We start from the raw sequence: 15,324 nt of genomic DNA on the forward strand, positions 1-15,324 counted from the left end.
ACTCTAATTTTATAATGTAAAATATTAATCTTTAAGAATTAGGTATTATAAATTCACTATTTCCTTTTTATTAAAGAACTAAATACAATATTAGAAAATATTCTTGTATTTATTCTTACAATTATATTATATATTAATGGTATGCAATAAATGTTACTCTTCTAATTTCGTAAAAGAAGTAATACATGACTTGGAGTATTCGATATTTTAAAATTAAGTATTCGATACTCCAAAAATATTGAAAAATTAATTGAAAAATATCCGGTACTTGAATAAGTATCTAATACATATTTGTAAGTATCTAAAGTATTGATATTCAATACAAATAAAATACAAATACGTCACTGAGAGGGTAATTTTGGTGAAAATTGGGCCGAGCTATGAGATGGACTTTGTGGCCCAAAGTACGAAGGACTGGGTAACAAGGCCGAAAAGTTACTCCGGCCCGAGAGAGATAAAGTTACTCCGGCCCAAGAATTGTAAAGTTACTCCGGTCTGGAAGCAACTTGGAGTTAGGCCGGTCTCGGAGGTAGTCCGGTCATGATGTATTGTGGTTAGAACGGTCAAAACCTTGCTACACGGTAGCTCGGTCTAAATACACCATGGGTTGAACATGAGAGAACCGAAATAAGGAGGAGTAAAAGGAAACACCGAACTAAGGATAGTTCGGCATACTCTGTGGCTCAGCATAGCCAGTTTTATTTCGGTCATATGGTAGTTCGGCCATGGTAAAAACCATCTCACTTCGTTTAAGCAGTGAGGGGGGTGTTAAAGGATAAGCATTATCTTTTAGGAGTATGAATCCTAGGAGGACTTTACATGGAGGAGTAGAAGTCCTACTAGAATTATGCCACGTGAAACCTATAAAAGCTCACAAACATCACCTTGGGAAAGGTAACACACAACTTTGCTTTCTGAATATACAGAGTTTTGTCTATTCGTCAAGTTTGCTGACTTAGGCATCGGAGAGGTTTCCGGCACACACCCGCCGGCTAGCTCACGTTTGTGTTTTCAGGTGATAAAGCGACGTCGTACGGAGCACAGACTTAGTCAACAGGATTATACGAAAAGGTATATTTCTTTCCCGTACAGTCACTTTTTTGAAATATTCATACTTCATAAGGATCAAAACCCAAAAAGAGTGTGAGAAAAAGAAAAGGGGGAGGTTATTTGGTTTGGCTGATAAAAAATGTTAGTTTGTATTAAATATTGTGGTAGGATAAAAATGATTCATGGCATTATCACCACTCATTTTACTGTGGGAATTTGGCAAATAATTGTTAACATGACTCAAATCGTATACATAATTAGAGAGTTAGGATAAGTTATTTTTTGACTCGAATCCGAATATGACATGATCTGAAAATACGAATATTAAATGTGTTGTGTTTGGATTGAACGCATGAAATCCAAAATGGACACGTCTGACCCGCATAAAATTCGTGTCGACACATTAACATGAATCCACTATTGGCTCGTATGTAACCCAAATACAACATGAATTTAGTAACCATAAGATCTTAAGTAATGCATTCTCATCCGCTAAATTAAAACTTAAATCTCTATATATAAAATATGCCTAATGAAGTGTAACACCAAATTAATGATAAATCAATTGTCGGTAGTAATTTGATAAATTGTTCCCCTCTCTCAAAATCTTAAAGAACTCTTAAATCTAGCAAAAACCATAATATTTTTTTTATTTTATTATTATTATTCTTCTTAGTATACAAGTTACAACTAGCAATGGTGAATTAACATAATTGACAATTACAATATATTTTTTTAGTTTATTAATATTTTTTTGTGTTACAATTTTAATTCACTTTGTTTGATTTAGTTAATTTATTAATATTTTTTGTGTTATAGTTATTAGTTTGGTTGGATGAAAACTTATTTTGCTTTTAAAATTATATTGGATATTTAAATATTAATGAGTGATAATAATTTAGATTGGATATGTAATGGATTAGTGATGAATATTTTTAATTATTTTCATAGATATTGGCAGATATATTATCATTGTGTGTCAATGTTTAAATAAGTTATTCTACTGCGAGTGATGTGAAATGTATTATTATTATTATTAATTTTTTTAAATAGACGGTTCAATTTCCTTAGAATCTGAAACACGAATTTTTACTAATCGTATTAAACATGTCGTGTTAGGGTTAATATAATTATAAGTAGGTTAGGTCAGTGTCAAGATAATTGACACGTTTAATTAAATAGGTCGTGTTAATGTTGGATTGTTTTAAACGCAAATCCAATATGACACGACATAAAAACGACACCACATGACATGATTCCCATCCCGTCCTTTCTTTTAAGTTTCAAGGTTGATTTGTTGGGTGCAGTGTTGGTCTCATTGTCAATACAAAAAAAAAAAAAAAAAAAAATTAAAAAAAAAATTGTTTTGATAAAAATAATAAAAAATAATAATAAGAAAACATATTTAATGAGTTATTGAATGCTGGGCATTGTAGGAAGGGAGGAGAGGGATGCCAACAATTTTTTTTCGAAACAAATGAAGCGTCTTTTTTCTTTTAAAAATTATTTCAATTTTTAGAAACAAAAACAAATACGAAATGTACTTTATTTCTCAAAATAGAAAATGAAAACACAACTAGACAAGAATGTTTTCATTGCCAAAAACAATAGCGACGATATTCAAAATTTTGAGGGAAAAGAAAAAAATGGTTTTTGTTTTGGTTGGCTCCTCACCAACTTTTGATTTAGTGCTAGCAAATGATTGAGTTTGTTTTTCCGTGTGAATCTAATTGGAATTGATTAGTTTTGTTTTGATACATTGTAGTCTCTTTCTTTTGTTGATGCTCATGTCAATATTTTATGTACATTAGTTTTCACAATTAATGTTTCTCTTTTTCACTGGTAAAATAATTAAAATAAGGGAGGATTATATGTCAGTGAAACAGATAAAAAAAAATTTACATAGAGATGAAGAGATCCAACTCACACTTGCACTCCCCATGTTTTATAAATTTGTTTTGGTTTTCTACCCTACATTGTTATTTCCCCTTAAGAAATTAATCTTACCTTTACTTTTTGGAAAAATACTGATTTTTTGTAAATTGAACTCAGGCCACAACACTAGAACAAAGATGGTGCTTGTCATCACACCAGATCACCACCTATTAAAAATATCTACACCTAATTTAGTCTCTATTAATTAATAGGGTTCGTGAGACGTAGATAGAAAAACTACATACAAACTCACCTTTACTCATTATATAAAAGGGTCATGTGTTATACGTAAGTAATGTTATTATTGAATTTGATTATTATAAATATCATAATTGGATCGTTTTTAGTTATGATTAAGAAAAAATGAGTCATAACTAAACACTATATAAGGTACGTATAACCAAAAATGCATAAAACTATAATAACAATAACAAACACACATCAAAGGTGATCCCATATAACCATAATGCATTGTATATGATGCATAAATTGATACACACACAACTATGTCCATATAAAATATTGTGGCCATTATAAAGCAATTTTAGTAGCTCATGCTAACAGACATTCAATCAGCTTTGCATTATGAATAGAATAAGCAATTAGTGGACTACATTTATTTATACAGTGTTTGAATTATGAATTTGATTAGAAATTTGGAAGAGAAAAAGAGAAATAGAAAAAAAAAAAAAAAAAAAAACTTATATTTCATTCATATTTGGCTCACATTAAATCCCTATCAAAATTTATAATCCAAATACAGTCTTAACACTATTGAAAAGGAGAAACTAGAAATTTAAGCGTACCTTTTTTTTTGTAAACAATTAAATGAGGGAAAGAGAAATGGTTATTGCAGGAATCACAATTGAGATAGAGATGGAGAGGGAAAGAGAAATGGTTGCTGTAGGGATCACAATGGAGATAGAGATGGAGATGGAGACCTGAACATTCTATATTTGAGAAATGGAAAGAAATTGTTTTCTTGGTTTGATCATTGATGTATGTGGCACAAATGTTTGATGCTTTGCTTCCATGGACTAAAGATGACAAAGGATATATACTAGCTCCTTTTTCTCTTTTGCTTTTTCCTATAGATTTTCTTGCCTTGAGAAAAATGATATTCGTTCTTTGACAAGTCAATAAGTCTTCACTATCAATTCAACTACAAGTTTAAGTTATTAAATAAAGAAATAATTTTATTATTTATATTTTTGATATATCCTTCACATATAATCAACCTTTTTTGATAAGTGGATTAAATATATGTTCAAATTTTTTAGTTATTTAGTAAACAGCAAGGTTCGAATATAAGATTTATTCTCTTATCCAATAATAATAATAATAATAAATTATATTAAATTGTTAAAAAGAAGAATAGTTTTATTATTATTATTATTTTCATAACTCGATATCAGGTCTACTAGACCGACAAATTCGAGGGACCAGCCTCATCATCCACTAGTGGAGCTCCAATTAAAGCGAGTTAGGATTTGCTAAAATTGTAAATCTCAATTTCATAGGTAAAGTTGCCGTATTATAGGACTAATTTGTACTCATGTAAATGATTTGAATCGTTTGTTTCATATGACAAGCTAAGAAAAATATGCATGCAAAAAATTAGTTTAATAAGACATAACTAATCATAAGATTAAATCATATATATATATATATATATTATAATAAATAAATGATCTATTCTTAAAAATATATAGACTATATAGATAAAAATAATCTAATTGCATGACAATCATCTACGATAAGTACCTCTCGTCTTCCCTAAGTATCCACTGCATGAGAACACAAAAAATAATCACTAAAACCCAATTCTCAATTAATTACTCTGTCCAAAGATGACCTCTTCCCACTTTTTTTTTTCTTCTTGGTGGAACAAGGCACATGACACAAAAGGATTGGTAATTTAGTCATATAAAACATATATAATATAGTTGCCAAACATTCACGACATGAAGGATATATAAGGGGGAGTGAACAAAGTAGTTTTTGCTAGCTCTATCAAACTAAGTTTCAAATTGATTGGAATAGGAGAGTCAGAATCGAAAAACAAAATACAGAAGAGTTTCTTTTATGGATCATGAGTGCTGCAAAGCAATATGGTACAATACGATTAAGTAAATCACAATGTACAATTTGGATGACTAGTTCATGTTAGAAACATGTTATGCACTAACATTATCACATTCCAATAGTTTAGTCAACAAAATTTAAAACCAATTAACTTGACAAATTTATTTTCATAAATCTTTATAAACAACATTAAAGATCCAAATACTAATCTTCAATAGCCACATGCTATCAATTACACAAAGTAATGGTAAATTACATATCCAACAATTCCATGCAACAATTCGCACTGTTTTCTTAATATTTTTAATATAGTCAGATAATAAGAAAAAAAAAATTTAAAACAAAAGTTTTTTTTTTTTTATTAAACACAAGCGGACAATAGAAAATAATATTAAGCCACAGGTAAGCCATTAATCTAAAGAATACCATTTTAGAATAAGAATAAGAATTTTAGAATAAGATTTAGAATAAGATTTAGAATAAGAATTTTAATTTAGAATAAGAATTCTTCCACAGGTAAGCCACAGGAAAACCTCAAGGTACAAATTTAGAATAAGACTTTTAATCTGGCAAAAAATGAGTTTTATTTTAATCTTTAAAATAATCTCAACACATTTTATAAAACTATTACTTTTAATAGATATTGTTTTTGACAAGACTAAACCCATTAACATCTCAACATATATACAAGAGAGGAAGAAAGATAAACACAGATAAATGAATCAACTTATTCTAAGCTCAAGTCATACATATTCATAACAATGGCAATTTTAAACTTATTGTCCTTAAGCTCTCTAATCACGGTGGGAATTTGGGTAGTTCTTGTTACTCCAACCCACATGCATGCAAGCAGAGGGTTAAGGAGAATGGCATAGGAGGACCTCCACCAGAAGTGAAAGTTTGAGTTGGGCATCTGCAAGACTCTCCCTTCTCTTCACGTTGTAGCCATTGTTGACTCTCACCTTTAAGATGGTAGGAAATTTTGGAGAGTTTGTCTCCTTCTCTCTCTCTCATCTTTGTGTATAAATAGAGACGGGAGGGAGAGGGCGAAGTATCATCAGAAATTTGAGAGATAGAGAGCTGTGAGTTGAGTAAGAGTTTTTTTCCTCTTTTGATTTGTATTTGCTCTATTTAGTGAATTTCTAGTTTCTGTCCGTGGACCTAGGCATTGGCCCGAACTACGTAAATATTTGTGTCTCATTTGTGTGTATAATGCTTGTTGTTTATTTTCTGGGTGTCCATGATCTTAACAAAGTGATATCAAAGTTGGTTAAGTGTTTTCCAGAAAAATAGAGTGTTTTTTTCCAGAATTGCCCATAAATCAAAGTGGTCGAAATCCACTTTTGATCACACCAAGTGAAAGCTCTTGGCGAGACAAGCACACAGGAAAAAACCGCGTCGAAAAAGGATGCCGGAATAGGCCGCACACGCCACTGATGTCGTTCTACGTGCCGGCGACTGGTTGCACGTGCTTCACGCGCGAAACTAGTGGAGAAGATGATCCAACATCATCCGCTGACGTCATCCAAGCCGAGCTGGAGCCGAGCCACCAAGCTGATACAAAGCTGAGATAAAGCCGTTGACTAGGGGTGTAATTTTGGCCCGTGGCCCGCAGGCGGCCTGAAACCCGCTCGCAGCCCAAGGTGGGCCCAGCCCGTTAAGGCTCGTTTAGGCCCGAGCCCAAGCCTAGCCCGAGGCCTAGAGCCTAGGCCTAGGCCATCGTTTTGAATCCCGGCCTGGCCCATGGCCCAATTCATTAGCCCGCTCAAGGCCGGCCCAAAAGCCTGGCCCGCCCGAGGCCTAGTGTTATTTTTAATGAAAAATAATAAAATTTTGGTGGAAAAAATAAAAAAAAAAATTTAAATTGTTTAGGCCCGTCCAAGCCCACCCAAAGCTCGAGCCCAAGCCCAAGCCTAGGGGACCAGCCTGAGGCCCAGCCCACTGGCCCACCCAAAGCCTGAATACCCCTGGGCCTAGTTTTCTGGCCCGTGGGCTGGCCCGACCCGACCCAATTTTTGACGGGAGCCCGCAAGGCCCGATATGGGCTGGGCCAAAATTACACCCCTACCATTGACCAAGCCGCTGACGTCAGTCTGACGCCAACTGAACTAGAGGAATTATTCAGTGTTTCTCAGGCTCTCCAAAATTCACTAGTTTTAGTCGTTGAACTATTTTGGCTAGATCTAAACCATTTGAGGTCTGATTTGGGTGATCCAATAGTGCTTTCCAACTATTTGAAATATTCCAGACACATCCGTACGGTCATATTTTGTAAATCAGATTCAAAAATTTGCAATCTTTATTTTGGTGATCTGAAGTGCTTTTTCGGCTAATTTGACCAATTCGAACTCAACAACGAAGACTGTTTTTCAAACATAAATCACTTTCTATAGAGACACTTACTGATAGAGGAATCAACATCGACTTTAGAATCCATTATAAAGTTGACTGCTTCCAATTATGCAATTTGGAAGCCCAGAATGGAAGATGTCATGTATTGCCGAGATTTGTTTGACCCCATTGAGCTTAATGGAGTCGGACCGACAACGAAAAACGACGAAGACTGGAAGTAAAAGAATCAAAAAACCATTGGACAAATCAGACAATGGATCGATCACAGTGTCTTTCACTATGTCGCCCAGGAAACTGATGCCTATGCTCTCTGGACGAAGTTAGAAGGCATGTACCAGTCAAAGACTGCTGAAAACAAAGCCCTCTTAATGAGAAGACTTGTAAATTTGAAGCTAAAATGCGGTATCTCTGTTGCTGAACACACCAGTGAGTTTCAAAATTTGGTGAACCAACTGGCAACTGTCAAAATGGAGTTAGATGATGAGATGCAGGCCCTATTGCTGCTCATTTCTTTGCTAGACAATTGGGAGACGTCGGTAGTGTCTCTAAGCAACTCTACACCAAAATGAAGACTGACCATGAACATGGTCACTAATACTTTATTTAGTGAAGAGGCAAGAAAGAAAGACATGGAGGAAGATCAGTCTCATGCCCTCGTCATAGAAAATAAAAGTAGAGGTAGAGGCAGGAGAAGAAGCAAAAGCAGAGGATGCAACAGAGGAAGATCTCAAGACAGAGAGAAGGCCAGAAGAGGTACGAGCCGGCTGAAGTTCAAGTGTTACCACTGTGGCCAGGAGGGTCACATAAAGAAATACTGTTATGCCTTGAAGGGAGAATAAAAACAAGGCAATAGACAGCCAAAGACCGAAGATAAGAACACTGTAGTTACTGTCTCAGAGGATATTGCATTATTCTCTGTTGAAGAAGAAAAATGTTTCCATATGTTAGACAATGACACCGAGCGGGTGGTAGATTCAACAGCTTCCTACCATGCCACATCCCGGAAAGGGTTCTTCAGTACGTACCAAGCTGGTGATTTTGGTACAGTGAAGATGGGCAAGTTTAGTTTTTCGAAGATTGTGGGGATCGGCAATGTTCGTATCCATACCAAATTTGGGTGCATAATGGTGTTGAAAGATGTCGAGCATGTTCCCAATTTATGCCTGAATCTTGTTTCAGGAATAGCCTTAGATCGACAAGGCTATGAGAACTATTTCGGCGAAGGCATATGGAAGTTGAAAAAGGGATCTTTGGTGGTAGCCAGAGGACAAGCAAGTGGCACGCTATACAAGACTCATGTGGAGGTGAATTCAGATAGCCTTAACGCAGTAGAAGATGAGGCATCACCAAATTTGTGGCACAAAAGGCTGGGTCACATGAGTGAGAAAGGGTTGCAGATTTTGGCAAAGAAGTCTTTTATTCCCTTTGCCAAAAATGCAAAATTGAATCCTTGTGACAACTGCTTATTTGGGAAGCATCGTAGAGTTGTTTTCCACTCATCATCCAGAAGACAATCAGAGTTGTTGAGTAGAGTATACTCTGATGTATGCGATCCCATAGAAGTGGAATCTTTGAGTGGAAGAAAATACTCTATGACGTTTATTGATGATGCATCACGGAAGGTATGGGTTTATGTCTTAAAAACCAAAGCTGAGGTGTTCCAACATTTTCAAACATTCAATGCTATGGTGGAAAGGGAGACCGGAAAAAGCTGAAGTGTCTCCGAACAAATAATGGAGGTGAGTACACATCAAATGAGATTTTTTACTCTCACTTGAGGGTGTTTGGGTGCAAAGCATTTGCATATGTATCCAAGGAGCACAAACAAAAGCTGGATGATAAAGCTACTCTATGCATCTTTATTGGCTATGAAGATGAAGAATTTGGATACCGATTATGGGATCCGAAAAACAAGAAGGTCATTCGAAGCCGAGATGCGGGGTTTTAAGAAGGCCAGACCTTAGAAGACTTTGGGTAACCAACCAAATCCAAAGTTGATGATGTTTTAGAAATTATTCTCAATCCTGCACCATCACAGAATGCTACTAATGAAGAAGAGCTACCGCAACATGTAGCCAATGATGTAGAGTTATAGGATGGATTTCCAGAAGAAGAAGATCCAAAAGCAGAGGGTGTTAAGCAGGGGGAGCCACATCCCCCTCCGTCAGAGCCTGTTGGTCCACAGTTATGAAGATCACCAAGAGAGCCTAAGCCGTCATCAAAATGCCCTGCTTCTGAGTATATTTTGCATACTCATGAGAGGGAACCATAAAGTTTTCAAAAAGCTCATAATCATGAGGAGAAGAGTAGTTGGCAGCAAGCTATACAAGAGGAGATGCAGTCCTTGCAGAAGAATCAGACTTATGATTTGGTAAAACTTTCCCAAGGTCGAAAAGCATTAAAGAACAAATGGTGTTCAAGTTGAAGAAAGATGGCAGTAGAAAGTTAGTCAAGTATAAGGCTCGATTGGTTGTCAAAGATTTTGGGTAGAAGAAAGGTATTGATTTTGATGAAATCTTCTCGCCAGTTATGAAAATGACATCTATTCGAGTAGTTTTGGGACTAGTGGCCAATTGAATTTGGAACTTGAACAGATGGATGTGAAGACAGCATTTCTCTATGGTGATATAAAAGAAGAAATTTACATGGAGCAGCCAGAAGGTTTTGAAGTCAAAAGGAAAGAAAACTTAGTTTGCAGATTGAAGAAGAGTCTCTACAGCCTCAAATAAGGGCCGAGACAATGGTACAAGAAGTTTGACTCATTCATGGTGGGTCATGAGTACAAGAGAACTACTGCAGACCAGTGTGTATATGTCATGAAATTTCCCAGTGGAAACTTCATCATACTCCTGCTCTATGTTGATGACATGTTGATTGTTGGACAAGATGCCACAACAATTAGATCACTGAAGAAGGAGTTATCACAGTCCTTTGACACGAAGGACCTAGGACCTGCATAGCAAATTTTGGGCATAAAAATTATACGTGACAGGAAAGCCAAGAAGTTGTGGCTGTCACAGGAAAAGTACATTGAACAGGTAATTGAGCAGTTCAACATGAAAGATGCCAAGCCAGTCAGTACTCCGCTGGCTAATCATTTCAAGCTGAGCAAGAGTTCTTGTCCCTCCTTTACAAATGAAAGAGAAGAGATGGAGGCTATTCCCTACTCATCCACCGTAGGGAGTTTGATGTATGCAATGATGTCTACCGGGTATTGCTCATGCTGTTGGAATTGTGAGCAGATTCCTTTCCAATCCAGGGAAAGAGCATTGGGAAGCAGTCAAGTGGATTCTGAGGTACCTCAAGGGTACAAAAAAAATGTGTTTGTGCTTTGGAGGAGCAAAACTAGTCTTGGAAGGCTATACTAATTCAAATATGGCAGACGACCTTGATGGTAGGAAATCTACATCAGGATTTATGTTCACTTTCACAGGGGGAGCTGTGTCTTGGCAGTCCAAGCTGCAGAAGTGTGTTGTTTTATCCACAACTGAGGCAGAGTATATTGCCGCAGCGGAAGCTGGGAAAGAGATGTTGTGGTTAAAGCAGTTTCTCCAAGAATTGGCACTAAAGCAAGAAAAGTTCACGGTACATTGTGATAGCCAGAGTGCCATAGACTTGAGCAAGAATTCTATATACCATTCTCGCACAAAGTACATTGATGTTCGTTATCATTGGATACGCGAAGTGATGGAAAAGCAATTATTGGAACTGGTCAAAATCCATACATATAAGAATCCAACTGACATGCTTGCAAAGGTGATTTCGAAAGACAAACTCGAAATTTGAAGAGACATTGTAGGAATAGACTTCAAGTGAGAAGTCAGTCATGCTTGTGGGTATGAAGGGGGAGAATTGTTGCTCCAACCCACATGCATGCAAACAGAGGGTCAAGAAGAATGACATAGGAGGACCTCCACCGGAAGTGAAAATCTGAGCTGGGTATCTGCAAGACTCTCCCTTCTCCTCTTAACAAATTCAAGCAACAATTCATTGTTGTACAATGAATTATTACTAGTCAATCACATGTCAATAAATAGCAAATTGCAAAATATTTTTTTACCACAGATACAAAGAAGCATGAAAACAAACATAGAATACTATTAATTGAGATAAAAGAATTTTGGATACAAGCTCCATTACAATGCAGAGAAAGCAAAATTACACACATTGGGTACTTTTTTCCCCTTTATTTACTCTTCAAATCTTTAGCACACATTAGGTGAATATACCTTTAATTAGAGTAGTCGTTTTGATATAGCAAAGCAAGGCAATTATTTGGAAACACAAATAGGAAGCATATGTCCTTACACAATGGCATCCTAAGTAAGGTAGACATCACATAACCATAGAAAGTAGCTCAGCCTTCTTTACATTTGGCAACTGCAAAGAAAAAATGAAAACTCAATAATAAACTAGTTGTATCTATCAATTAACAGATTGCTCTGAGAGAGATAGCAAGTAGGCATTCTTACCCTCTTCCACTTTTTGGTGAATAACACTTTCTATCATCACTCCAAAGTCATGGCCTCTATCACTTTTTGATTGATTGTATGTAACTTTTTTTTTTTTTTTGGTCTTAAGAAAAATAAAATAGTTAATATAAATATACATGCAGTGTAGCACCGTGGACTTAATGACAACTTTTTATTATTTTTAGGCCATTAAGGTGATTGCCTAAGGTTTCACTTTTGGAATTTGGCAAATCAAACCCACAAAAAAAAGAAAATGACCTCCCTAATAAAAAGGAAAAATTAGTGAAACATCCTCTCTAACTTTTGGTAGTAGGAGAGGTCCAATATGTTTTTTCTTATTAATTAAGGTCTCTCAATAATATTATTAGAGAAAGTTCTCCTTGAAGAGTTTGAAATTTCTCTATGTTGAAATTTCTCTATGAAAATGTTGACGGACCCTTAATAAAAACCTAATATAAAATTCATTAAAAGGCAGAAAAACAAAAGACAAAAAGAAATCCATTGTTATCATTTTCCTTTTTCTTTTCTATTTAAGGAAAGGTATTATCTCAATCGACTTGTTGTCTTCCATCGTTATCCAAAGGCCTCAAAAACATTTATTGTCCAAAGGTTATTACACTAAAATTTGATAAAAATCTCTCAAATAAGAAAAAAATTATTTAAATGGTTATAAATTCTACGGAGCACTACCATGTGAGTAGTTGATAGAATGTTAAATAATTTATTATCCTTTGTCCAAACACCTTTGATAATAGGCATAAATGAATATTCATTGTCTAAAAGGCCAATAAAAAGTAAAATTTATTTATCTGTCAACTTAACACTTAAAAATAAAAATAAAACTCCATCCACAAAAAAGAAACATATATTAAATTTTAACTACACTAATAAAAGAGAACAATGGATTTTACATTAATAAGTGTAATATAAAAAATTTAAAAATATTATTTGAATGTAATAAAGGGTCTCTTTATGCATAAAATTCATGCACAGAAATATACCTAGAAAAATAATATGTGGTTAAGATTCAACTCTTACGTAGTGGAGTCTACATTTTGAATGAATCTGGACCATATATTAAAATTTTTGAGCATTTTTAAGTGTATAAATTTAGTGTGTAGAATTGCTCTAAATTTAATTCAAAATTACTAGAGATCCCTAAATATGTACAAACTAAATTATCAACTACTCACAATGAGGAGTTGATAATTTGATTCGCAGTTTATTCAAAAATGCTATGTATCATGAATTTTCATCTTGAAACTTACTTTGAAATTGAAGTGTATGGTGTAAATTTAAAGTTAGTCAGGTGTGGATCATATAAATACAACGAATATATAGTCCATTACTATTTTATTAGTGTTATTGAAAAGACTCAATTTAATTTAATTTAATAAAAAATAAAATAAAAAATTCACTCATAATGTATGTAATTAAATACCTGATATATAAATATATATATATATATGTTAAATGTGTAAAATAGAAGTACCTTTGCTCGTAATGTATGTAGGCCGTTCAAGTTGATGAAGAGCTTGAGTTATGGAAGGTTGGACGACAAATTTCAGTTTGCCACATGAAATGACTGACATAGATCTTAGGTTGCAAAGTTGCACATGTTGACTGGAGTAGTCCCATAGTGTTGAATCTCTCAAACTGGAAAGCAGCTTCATACCTTTTCCTTCACAACCAAAATCAAATACTTGTTCCAATTTCTCCCATTCGAATACCGTAAGTTTCTCCAAATGTTGTAGCCTTTGAAGCAAATTGAATGGAAGAAAAACAATAGATAGTTCAGGACATTTGTTAACTTCCAATCTCCTAAGCTATGGGAAGCAAACCCAGCTGAAAGTAGTAAATGCACCTACACATATCCCCTTGAAAGTATCCAATTTCCAGAGTGCCAATTCTTCCAGGTTAAAGAGCAATTGCAGATCAGGTGGTTGTTCCTGTGGTGAAATCCCCCATTCCTCTGTGTAGATCAAGTATTCAAACTATGAACATTTATGAATACTCAGATACTTCAAGATGAATTTGGGATAATGTTCTCCATGTCTTCCAAACGATTCACAAGTAGACTTGTAGCACCCTCTGTAGGCACACAAGCCAAAAGGTGAGCATTAAAAGAGCTTCCATTGAGATAAAGTTGATTGTTTCTCAGATCACTCTTCAGAAGCAGTCTGTGCTTCCTGAATATAAGAGAAACATGTAAAATCATTTTTAAGCAAACTACAATGAATTCATTGGTCACCAGTACTGAAATGGTCTGAAATGTTTGTTTGATGGTTCTCAAAAGTCAACTCAACAAGCCTTTATATTTCACTTCCATGTCAAAACAGGGTCCATGTATTTGGGCTAATATTCTGGACAAAGGCCATAGATAGTGTTCTTTAGCTTATTTTTTAAGACTTCCATAAACTTATTGATGGACACCTTCAATGGTTGTTCAAAATGATTTTTTAAGTTTATTAGTTGCCTCTTTCCATTCTATGTGAAAGTTGTTGTCTCTCATTGCCCTTCCAACAATGACAATCGATAAGGGCAAACATAGACATTCACTGTGAAACTACTTCACCCAGGCATTCAATGTGGGGGAGTCAACAACATCCCCAGCATTCCTTCTAAACACGTCTCAATTTTCTTTTTCAGACAAAACTTGAGGTCAGTCTATTCCTTCTCAACAAGTTCACTTAAATCTTTTTTGTGGTCAGTCTATTGTGTTCTACATGAATATTTTTGCAGATTCAGTACAAGTCTTTTTGTTTCTCTCAATAATTTGATATATCTGCATCTAGAACTTCAAGAAATGACCATCTTATGATCTGCTAAAGCATCACATCCAACAACCCCAGCAACTCTTACTTGGGAAGGAATGGCTACTCAGACTTTCAAAACTTAGAAAATACTTGACTAAATGAACTACCATCCATTGAAGATATAACTTTTGTTCCCACAAACTGAATATCTATGGAAGTCCTGAAAATCTTATTTCTTTAGTCCACTTCAATGAAATGGGGCACCAAGTCATACAAATAAAATCAGTAGCCTATCCAAAGTGTAGTGGAAGAATAGAAATTACACCCCAAAAAAAAAAAAATTAAATTTCAACGAGCTGTGATTGATACAAGTTGAAATGTAGTAGTAATTTTGGTGTAAAACTGGCTTTTGTGATGATTATGTGGGATACATCTGCACTTACAAGGCATTGGACAGCCATTTATCTCATAAGCACTGAATTACCAACAGCAGATTGGTTCAAATAACAAAAATAAAAAAAAATTAGACCGACAAGAAAGTGTATAATCAAAACATATCATAGCTTAAGAGAAAAATTACAAAAAGCTTCAACAAATTATGTTAAATGCAGTGCCCACTTATGACCTACATCTCTCATCAGCAAACCATTGTCATTAGCTGACAAGAAGTAGAT

The 15,324-nt window shown here is 34.9% G+C and overlaps 1 protein-coding gene across 2 annotated transcripts in view; it reads right to left on the minus strand.

Annotated features, from left to right (window-relative positions):
• Window positions 1-3,992, minus strand: part of LOC114318584 (putative disease resistance protein At5g63020) — a 46,337-nt gene extending 42,345 nt beyond the window's left edge. For both annotated transcript variants that reach the window (XR_014339924.1, XM_082887014.1), the window contains exon 1: window positions 3,792-3,992. The gene's annotated coding sequence lies outside the window, so the exon portion shown is untranslated. The remainder of the gene's footprint in view (window positions 1-3,791) is intronic.
• Between the last annotated feature and the right edge of the window lie 11,332 nt (window positions 3,993-15,324).

Source organism: Camellia sinensis, chromosome 9 (genome assembly GCF_055761805.1).
Source record: "Camellia sinensis isolate YWXY chromosome 9, ASM5576180v1, whole genome shotgun sequence".
In the NCBI taxonomy this organism is placed as follows: domain Eukaryota; kingdom Viridiplantae; phylum Streptophyta; class Magnoliopsida; order Ericales; family Theaceae; genus Camellia; species Camellia sinensis.